The sequence below is a fragment of the Chrysemys picta genome, chromosome 24, assembly GCF_011386835.1.
Source record: "Chrysemys picta bellii isolate R12L10 chromosome 24, ASM1138683v2, whole genome shotgun sequence".
NCBI lineage: Eukaryota > Metazoa > Chordata > Testudines > Emydidae > Chrysemys > Chrysemys picta.
In genome coordinates, this window is record NC_088814.1 from 3,313,390 (window position 1) to 3,324,642 (window position 11,253).

Genomic DNA, 11,253 nt, shown 5'->3' on the forward strand with positions numbered 1-11,253 from the left:
GAAAATCTACCTCGGGATGGAAGGAGATGTGGACGTATGATCTGATCTACTATGGCAACTCCTACACTCCTTGGAGCTTCTCTTCCCAGGGCCACTATCTAACCCCATCCACTTCCTAAGAGGCATTACAATCCAGTGCAGGATTTGCATGTGGCCGGTGAAAAATCCCAGTGAGCAAGCTGTGCACTCATGTCAGACACTGAAAGGGAATTTTCTCAGTCAGTTCATCCATTTGACATAAATAGTAGAGGAAGTTGGACTGGATTTTTTTATGTCCTCATGGAATCCAGTCTGGTTAGAGCCCCTGGGAAGACATTTCTTTGCCTGCCTGGAATGTACTAGGTACTTCCCCTATATAGAAAGCTGGGGCAGGAAGCGCTAAGCATCCCTTGAAGTTGTTTACTGCCTATGTTTGCAATAACAAATGAGTCACTAATTTTTCCGTGATCTGGTGATGGAGATAAGTGGAAACCTTTTCAATTACCTGGTGGTGTGTATGTCACAGCTGACTTTGTGACCTTAGAATTCACAGCTAATTGGCTTCTTTTTGAAGTGCCACACCTGCTGCTTCGGCGGCATTGTTGACAAAAGAAGGAAAAAAGATGAACCAGTCTACTAAAAGGCCCCGTAGCGATCGCAATGATTAACACACCCACAGAATTTCAGGGAGGCTGAACAACAGTCGTTGCTTTTGCCATATCTTTTTATACACCACTGTACCTTTTGTGACACCATCGGGACCCCTGGGCAACTTGCCACGAAGTCAAGGGCAACACCATTTACTTGTATATTGACATAATTTTAAGTACCACATATAAAATATATACAATTATATTTGCTTGCACTTCTATCTTCCTTGGGAGGGCTGAAAAAGAGCTCTGTAGATTACTGTAAAGAATACCTTTCCCTCTAGAGTGTTTACACCCTTCCAGCAGCTATGGACATTTGCCACGTTTCGCCACCATTTAGCTGTTGTTTAGACGAGTCATAACTTCCTAACTTTTTAAATCTTTCCTCATTCATCTTTCCTGATCATTTCTGGAGCTCTTCTCTGAACTCCTTCCATTTTTTTTGGTCAACGTTCTGTTTGGCACTGAAGCACCCTGACTGAATACAAGATTCCAGGAACTTTCCCATTCAAAAGTGACCCTGTGAGTTAATGCTGCTGTAGAGGATCGTGTTTTGGGTGTGTGGGATAAACAGTAAGGATATAGTGGAAGCTGGGAAGAACCAGAGAGAGCTTAGTAGCATTTATACATGCCCAGTGGTTATTCCACAGCGTATGCTGCACGGTATAAGCTGATAGCCTGCTGTGGGAATTGAGGAAGGAGCTTCCCCCCCACTCATAATGGCCAGAACCAAAGTCAATGGGAGTCTTTTCATCTGCTTCAATGACATTTGGATCCAGCCCAATTGACCTGGTGTATTTGGGGCCTGAAGAACTGTTTAATGCAGAATACTGGACTATGGGTATGTCTACACAACAAAAAAAACCCTCCAAAATAACCCAGAGTCTCAGAGCCTGGGTTTGACCAGGCAATGCTCTGTCCCTGTTCTCAGATGCCCCAGAGACTGCTCAGACCCACTTTTTTTTAAGAGTTCAGTTTGTATTTTATTCTAAACCCTTCTACCACCACCAGTATAGTGCAACATCACAGTTTTACATCCATGTATCTTTCACCCCCTTTTTACTAGGGCCCTGGTAGAAAAGAGATCTCCCTTAGGAAGCTCTTTCATTCTAGTCTCAGCTAGCCCTGTCCTCCCCCATAATACTGCCTTCCTGGTTTTTATCAGGTTAGCCAGCTGAGGGCTAATTAGTTCATTACCTCCCCATCCTCTCCTTCTGATTACCTAATTATTCAATCAGCCCTCACTGGAAGAACTAATTGAGGCTACCCTGATCAGAGGGTGAACCCACCCGTCAGGTCTCAGCACTCTGCCACACCAGGTTAACTGACTTGGGCTCTCAGGACTCATGCTACAAGGCTAAAAAGAGCAGTGTAGACTTGTACTATGCTGGAGCTGGGTTCTGAAAGCCAGTGAGTGGCGTGGGTCTGAGCGTGGGAATGGCTATACTGCAATTTTTAGCCTCAAAGAGCAAACCTGAGTCAGTTGTCCCAGCCTGGCAATTTGCTTCTGTGGGTTTTTTTTTTTTTTTTTTTTTTGCAGTGTAGACTTACCATATACAGACAGCAGCATTCTCAGTCCCTGCCTGACCTTTGGAAGATGGAGGCCCAAATTCAGAAGATCTGTCCATATTTTAATAAACCCTTCTTCTATTCATTTAATTTAAAACTAGCAGCCAGAACTTGCTTGTGTGTGTGTGTGTGTGTATAAACCCAGTATAGTGCCCCCAACCCCTCTATCATTTACTTGGGACTTATTGAACTGGGTGGAAAACCAGTTTGGGGTATTATTTCCTGTTGTTTCTGTGAAGGGACGCCTTCAGTTACAAAGCAAAGCAACAAAGTGTTCATGATAGTTTATTACATAAGCAAGTGAAGTGTTAGAATTCAAATGAGTTCTATGTTATGTGTTAAGGTGAGTGGAGCAAGGGCAAGAGTAGAGTCTTTTGGAGTTGCTCGCAGTATGGCTTTAGAAAACTTTGCCAGAAAATACATTCAGGAACATGGAGGAAATTTAGAACAGCTAAGGAATAGCAAGATTATATCTAAGCAATGTATCCCATGCAGTTTTGTAAATGATATATTTAATGTAGAAACGAAGCAGAAAAAAAAAAGAGAGGCTAAACTGGTGAAGAAAATAGCTGTTAAATGTCTGCTCGTAGCTTATAGTTCGTTGGGAAAGCAATTAAATTAAAAAAAATTAGTTACTCAGGAAAGCCCAGCAAACTTTGGATGCCAGCTTAAAATCACTGGACGGCTACAAATCAGACCATGGTCGGTTGTTAAAAAGAATTGGAGAGTTGAAAAAGATGTGTTAAAGGAGGATAAAGAATCGGTTCCCATCCCTATTCGCCTGGTGGAACCGACGGAGATAAAAAAAATCTGCAGGGCCAATTACTAGAAGTAGGGCAAGAGAGTTAGCTCAGGCTGATACAGTACCTTTAGGAGCGAAGTTGAAGATTGGGTCTGAGGACCCACCGGGAGAGTCAAAAGAGGAAGTTAGCAGTGCAGAAGCTACCAGCAGTCTGCTGGTAGAAAGGAAGTCTCAGGGTGGCACCACAGGAGGTGGAGCAGAGCAAAAGGGGAGAAATATCCTCTCCTCTGTTAGTGTCCGCCCCGATAGTAAAGATGGAGTGCCTTTAGAAAATGTAATTGTTCAGGGACTAAAAAATGTGGTGTCACAAGTGACATGGGTAGCTAGTGCCTGTGATGTAGTAATCTCTAGGTTACAACAGAGATACAACAACCAAGGGTTACATGGCATCATATAGATCAGGAGATCCAGCCCCTTTGGGTGGACATTTATTAACATTTGGGCAATCATTAACATAGCCTAGGTCCCTAAAATTTTGTGCACCCTCTACACCCCCCAGGGGTATTCCTGTTGCAATACTTCAGGAACCACGAGCTAATCCCACTGTGAGGATTGAGGAACCCCCAGGGTTAGGCCAAGGTGTTCCTAAATTCCCTAGGTACCATCGTTGGCAAAATAACCCTAACCCACGTAGTAACCCTGGACCTTTGAGTGGGTGTGCCCCTCAACAGGGGTTATGCGTTTGAATCCCAGATAGGGGCCCGGGACCGTGTTCCTTTCTTTTCAGATGCTGCACAGAACAATTCACGTCTGCAGAGACCCAAGTCAAAGATGAGGACTCAGTTGTAGTGACGTTTAAGCAGATGCTTAAGGCTCAATGATGGGATATTCGGAAACTCCGAGCCCGTATGAATGAGCTAATGATGGAAGGTCAAGGCCTGGCACCCTTGAACCACCCAGTGGCCTCAGTTGACCCATTTCCTTCTCTCCGGTGGACAGCCTCCGGAGAGATAGAAGGAAAATCCTTAGATATTTGTCTGCATACTCTACCAATTACTTGGCATAATGCCAATAGGCCCCGAGTATTAGTCATAGCCCCTTTAGGCAGCGATGCAAGAGGGAGACCCACAGTATCTGCAGTGGTAGGGAGCCGCCACAGGAATTTTATTATAGATACTGGGGCAGCAATTAGTATTATCCATGTTAAGGATCCTAGATCCTTAAAGCACTTGCAACTTTTGCAAGTAATCGGGTTGTTACCACACTTCCCAATCTGTACCCATTGAAGTACAGATAGGTCATCTAAGAAAGGTTCATACCTTTGTATTGATAAAATTAGCAAAGCCAAGGAATTGCCTATTAAAATGGATTTCCTATACAAACAGGGATGCGGTCTTGATTTGGGTGACCAATTGTAGAACAGGCAAAGGATGACTCAACAGTAATCATGCCTAAGTGTGGCATGGTATCTCCAGTGGAGGACTCTGAACCAGAGGGGTATGATTTAAACAAAATAGTGGCTAATCATGCAGACCAACCTGAGTTACAGGCGTTACTTCACAAGCATGTAGATGCCTTTTCTAATGTATGGCAGTCATTATTGTTGTAAAAGGAGGAGATATATCAGCCCCAAAACAATATCCTTACCCAGAACAAGCAAACTCATACATAGAAAAGACTATCAAGTCTTTATTGACATAGGGAGTGCTGCGTAAATGTACTTCCACTGCCAATTCTCCTATTTGGCCTGTAAAGAAACCAAATGGTTCTTGGCATTTCACAATAAATTATAGACGCCTGAATCAGGTCACACCCACTTGTGCCCCTACAGTGGCCAGAATGCCAAATCTAATCAAGTCCTTTGATCCAAAGGCTGTGTGGTTTACTGTCCTTGACATCAGTAAACAGCTTTTGGACACTATCATTGGCACGCATTTCACGGTACCATTTTGCATTTAGTTTCCAGGGAGTCTTGTAAAACTTGAACAAAAACCAGAGAGAGAATACTTGGAAAGTTAAAAACCAAGTAATGTTATTTATAATGTTGTTGTATAAATCACCAGAACATGGGCTGTGTAACTGATGAATTGGACCCTTCCGAATCATCGATAAACTCAGTTTAACAGTGTATAAGATTAAAATAACTGGAGAAAATCTCTACAGCCAGACTGAGCAACAGGCAGACAGCAATGGTGGCAATTTCAAATCCTCCCTTAGAAATAGGGTGACAAGATGTCCCGATTTTATAGGGACAGTCCTGATTTTTGGGTCTTTTTCTTATATAGGCTCCTATTACCCCCCACCCGCCGTCCCGATTTTTCACATTTGCTGTCTGGTCGCCCTACTTAGAAAACATTGCCTCTGTCTGTTTCCAATGCCTCCCACAAAGCTAATAACATAACTTTAACATCATAGGCAGGAAAAGCTGGTTAGTTTCCTTTGGGGTAGTCCTCATGACATTTAGAGAATGCAAATACCCCTATCCTTCATGCTGGTAGAGCCCTGCTCCCTGGCCCAAAAACCCTACCTACCCTACTTTTCTGGATCATTGTTGGCATTCTGCTTTCTGTTAAAAGGATGGAGCTTTTAGAAATAAGATCCCCTAATCCCAGGTTGTCACCTCGTGGTAACCCTACCTTAGCTTTGAATTAATGAACACACAGCAGTTAAATTTCTGCAGACAGGAGACCATGCACAGGATCAGAATAATTCAGGTCACTTAGAGGTTTGAAATTAGATAGGCAGCTCTTGCAGAAGCAGGGGGTGGGAAGGTGAGCCAGCCAGATCAGCAGCATTTGTTTAATTTGTTCTAATTGTAGTTGGCCTACAACAACTGGACCGAATAAATTCTATACCCTGGAGGGGACATAGCTTGGGGGGACTCTCCCATGTGTTAACACCACACAGTGGCATGCTTGTTTGTTTATTTATTGTTGTTAGTGCCCTAGCAACTATCACTGCAGTGATGATGTTCACAGCAGAACTATTGGGCTACAGAAGGGGGAACTGGGATCCTCATTTTTTATTGGACTGAGGTGTGTCTTCTGAAGCTGGATACAAGTGAGCATTGGCCCACAGAGGGGAGCCAGTCTCTGTGATGGTATTCTCCCTCTCTTTGCCTCTAAACACTTATACTATGCTCATCCATGCAGTGGCATCTGAACTACCCACAGACAGAGTATGTACATATATATAAAATCTGGCTTCTTTCTTCAGTGACTTTGCCTCTAAGCAATTCTTCTCTCAGACTGGTGCCCACAGGCACTGCCGGACCCCAGGGAGGCGGCTGTAAGGTTTACAGTCATTGATATTCCCCTCTCAGAAAGTGAGCATGCCAGCTATCACCATCAGTTCCTCTGTACCGTGCATAGCTCTAGCTATGACATCTGTTCAGAACTGTTAACTATAGGTCCAGGAAACCATTTGTTTCCCCCCTTTGCAATTCGTATACATAGAGGATTCATTCTGGTTTCAGCCACATGTGCCCAATGCATTGCATGGGGTGGTGGGATAGCTCAGTGGTTTGGCATTGGTCTGCTAATTTGTGAGCTCAATCCTTGAGGGGGGCCATTTTGGGAACTGGGGTGAAAAAAAACCAACTGTCTGGGGATTTGTCCTGCTTTGAGCAATGGGTTGGACTAGATGATCACCTGAGGTCCCTTCCAACCCTGATATTCTATGACTGCATCTGATCGGTATACAAAGGATGGAGAAGGGAAATGGGGCAGATTTTGAAAGGTATGCAGATAGCCACATAATGGGATATTCAAAGCTCCTAGGTACCTAATTCACATTGCAATCAATGGGAGTTAGGCCCTGACATTAGGGTTACCATACATCTGGTTTTTCCCGGACATGCCCGGCTTTTTGGTCCTCAAGTCCCCGTCCGGGGGAAATTTCCAAAAAGCCGAACATGTCCAGGAAAATACTCCCAGCTTTGCCGGCATCCCTGCCCCAGTCCCAGGCTTACCTTAGAGCGGGCTCCAGCAGGCTGCGAGCTGCAGGCGGATTCCCCCCAGCGGCAGCGGCTGCTGCTGCTCCGAGACACCTCAGCTCTGTGCAGCTGCCGAGCCGGGCGCTTCCCCAGCACAGCAGCAGCCGGAGCCCAGGAGGGGAAGCGCCCAGCTGGGGGCACAGGGTCTGGAGGTCTGGGGGCTGCCCGGCAAACCGTGAAGCCGGTAGCGCTCGGGCAGCTCGGCTCTTCAACTACACAGAGCTGAGGTGTCTGGGAGCACCATCATGGAGTTTCTCATTTATTTTTTCTCAGTGACTTTTCCAGCTCATGTTTGCTCAGCTTATAAGTCAAAATTCATTTTTCTCCTAGCTCCACAGATCCAACCTAGGCTGTGAAAATTTGTTCAATCTGCCTCATACGGTAGAACATGTAATAAAGATTCTGCCGGTGGAGTTTAGGTGAAAAGATTGTTGATGATCTGAACTAGGGTCTCCACAGGTTAAAAGCCAGTTCACTGTATCACCTTTATTTATTGCTGTTGTCTCATTTCTTTAAACCAAAATCTCCTGGAGAGTTCTTGGGAATTGTTCTTTTAAAAACACATTTATGGCTAATGGTAAGTGGATGTGCATTTATCCTGCAGTGGAAACGCATGCTTCTGTAGTATCTTCGGTTCCTCTTGATATCTAATCCGCTTCTTTGGCAAAGTAAATAATAAGAGACACTCTTACAGATCAGATTAAGCTTCCAGTCCCTTTTTAAAAGGATGGGAGATCAATACCATTACCAAAGACATTAAACAGTCCTTAGCATTTCAGCTGTGCTCTGTGTACAGTAAGAGAGCAGAGAGGTACTTCTACTATTATACAGACCTACACCTTCACTGTATGGGGGTGCTATATGCTGCCTCCACCCGTCCCCCTCCGATGTGACTGACTGTGCCCAGTATCAGAGAAACAGGGTTGGTGTTGAACTAAGGAGCCTTTCACCCTTTGGTCTCTGGTTCAGGTCACTAGTATTGTCCATTTTTAGGCTGAAACCTGTGAATATGGCACCAGGATGGCCTGAGAGAGCTCCAGGTTCAAGACAATGCTTTTGCCTTATTCAGAGTTAATTTTTTATCCCAGATCCCACTAAATCAGGAAGAGAAGGAACTTGAACCTGGGTTTCCCACATCATAGGGCAGTGTTCTATCTAAGCACCAGACTATGGAGTTTCTCTACCTTGCTCCTGTGTCTCCATGAAATGTTTCCCTTTCAATGAAACAGCGTATGTCAACAAAATCACCAGCTGTAGATACAGCATTAGGCCAGTCCCTGCCTCAAAGAGCTTACCATGTAAGTAACATCACACCACAGTCCGCACTAATTAGTTCCTCTCTTGGCAGGCTCAACAGAGAGGTTAAGGACTAAACAGACCGTGGAGTTTGAAATCCTCTGTCATCCTGAGAGATGGTCCCTCTAGGTCAGGACTGAGTCATACCAGCGGAACTGAGAAGGGGAAGTGGACGTTGCTGCTGCCCAAGCTGTTTTTCTTCGGTGCATACATAGAGGACTCCAGATTTTATGGCTTTCAATCAGCTATCATTCAGAAGTACTAAATTCACTGCATGCTGAAGCAGTAGGGGATAGCAGTTTTTGGATGACTATAACCTGCCATGTGTGTTGTAAGACCTGAGGCAGAGGGCAAATTATTACAATGTGCAGTCATCTTCTATAAGTTCATAGTGGCTTAAGATGATCTAACTGCTGCCATGGAAGGGAGGAAGGTGTGGTCTCTTGTTAGACCAAGCTACTAGAAGCCAGAATCTGGGGTTCTGTTCCCAGCCACTGACACACCTATGTGGCCAGTGTGAGCTGCGTGTCCTGATGGCTCCTGAAAACTGAGCAACGGGGCAGATCCTCCACTGGTGTAAACTGAGCAGCTTCATTAAAGTCATGGGAGTCTACACTAGTGGAGTGCCCGACTCTAGAATTGGTGCAGCTGTTTCGTGTGGCTGGGAGAGAGGAGGGGAATGCGGGGCGCTCAGGGGAGGGGGCGGAGTTGGGGTGGGGAAGGGGCAGAGTTGGGGCAGGGCCAGGGCCCCGTGGAGTGTCCTCTTTTTTCAATCTTCAAATATGGTAACCCTAACTGACATGCTTTTGAAAATCCCAGTAGGCACCAAATTTTAGGTGCTTAAATATCTTTAAAAATCTCACTCAATGGACCTAATTGAACCATATTGGGCTGCAACTTTGCTACCCCCATCAAGGGCTGCAGAGAAGTCAGCAGGTGGCGGGAGAAATTGCGCCACGCAAAAGAACTGTTCTTCCAGGTTCCGTTGCGTGACTGCTTCCTTTATTTGGACACTCGTCATCTGAGAACCCTCCCCGTTCTGTCAGAGCTCTGGAGAGGGAATTTTGCAGAAGAATCTGCAGAACTGCACCATAACCAAAGACACTCACATGTCCATTTGTTAATAAGTTAATTTTCCTTTAACTTCCATCAATAGTTTTGTTGGGTTCCCCCCCCCCAGTTTCAATTCATTGTTCTTGGTTGCAACCCCTTCTCCCTGTGGAAGCAGAGAAAGAACTGACAGGAAGGGGGTTGCAATGCATGACAGTTTGTTAGCAAGAGTCAGGCTAACTGTAACCCTAATAACGCGAGATTTGTAGAAGCAAGAATTGTGTGAAGCGAGTGGGAAAGAACTGTGTGAGAAGTTGTTGCGACCTTGTGTAGATAATAATATGAGTCTACATAAGTGAGAAAAACTAAGAGTCTACATAAGTGAGAAAAACAAGATATCAGAATGACCTATGTATAAACAAAATGCAGCTGTTGCTTTTCATTGTCTGTAACAAAAGGTATAAATGCTTGCTGTAATTGTTTACCTGTTGAGAGACCTGCCTAGGAGGGGGAGACCCTGTGTCCTAGGGCACTCTCTCCCTCTATGCAATTGATAGGGAGAGAATAAAGTATCTGACTTTGTTGTACCCAACTAAAAGAGTGAGAACTATGTTATTCTCCGACATCCCCCTCATAGCACTCTAAACAATTCCCCTTTCTCCTTATTGCCTACACCTTTCATATACCCACACATAGTTATAACATGCCCCTTTGGTAGCTCTTTGGCTGAGCAATCCATATTTTATCTTGTTTCTGTTTGATAAGCATTGATTTTTTTTTTTTTTTTTGCTACAGAGCAGCAGTAAAACAAAGCAGGGGCATAGTTCAGAGGCCCCTTGGAGGAACAGATAAGTAGCTAATAAACTGTTGTCTTTACATTACAGGGAAACTTCCATCTCCAGGCCTATTTTGCAAACATTAATTCTCATGAGATGTGCTTTATAACACTTGTAAACTAAAGCTGAGACTTATCCAAGAGACCCATCAATTGCACAAAGAGTAAAAGAACACAGGAGTCCTGGTGCACAGTTCCATGCTCTACTCACTAGATCCTATTGTTCTGTGCACCAAAGCATAACCAATTTGTCAGATTTAGTACCGAAGGATGCATGAGGCCAGCAGCCAGGCTAAAGAACAGACATTGTACCACTGTACTCCCTCCCTCCCTGGGATTTCATAATTTGGAGGTGTCTACACATGGGAGGAAAAATTCTTTCCTGACCCCTGCAGTGACCCAGTGCAGGGCTGGAAAGACCTTTGGCTGCCAGTAATGGGCAAGCATCTTAAGCGAACATAGGGCATTATACTAGAGCTTACAGTAGAAGAAGGTATTGTTGCTGGTGGCAGATCCATTGTCATCTCTACTGCAGTTTGCAGGTGACCTTTCCTGGTCCCACAAAGGGTAAAACTCATGACTTTATGTGGAACAACAGCTCCCATTCATGGGAAATTAGCCTCCTTTATCACATGGCTTGCTCCAGACCATGACGTGACTTGTTTTGACGGCTGCACTCCTGCAGATGGTACACTCCCAGACAGATGGTGGTTGTTTCCCTTCTTGTCTACACAAGTTAGCCTCTCAGGCACTTTCCTCTGCCCTTTTAGGGATCAGCTGTGGAAGGAGGGGGATGTGTGTATGTGAAGGCACCCATCTGCCATCACTGGCCTGCCCCACTTGGAGGTGGAGATGGAGTCTTAGAGAGGAAAGGTCTATGAGCTCCCCTTCTCCCTCTCTGGGTCTTCTGGCACCCATAGCAATGGATGGCACAGAATCTTGGACCAACAAGATATTTGCTGGGTAATTAGCTTTGAAACAACATGCTCCTGATCAGACACCGTGGACTCTGCACAGGTGAATTCCCTGTTGGAATTTGCTAGCTAGCAACCAGTTTAATTCAGTCTCAAGCAGGGAAGGAGTGGAACCTTTTTGACATACCCTGGTCTCTTTCACTTAGTGCAGGGGGTGCTGTAAC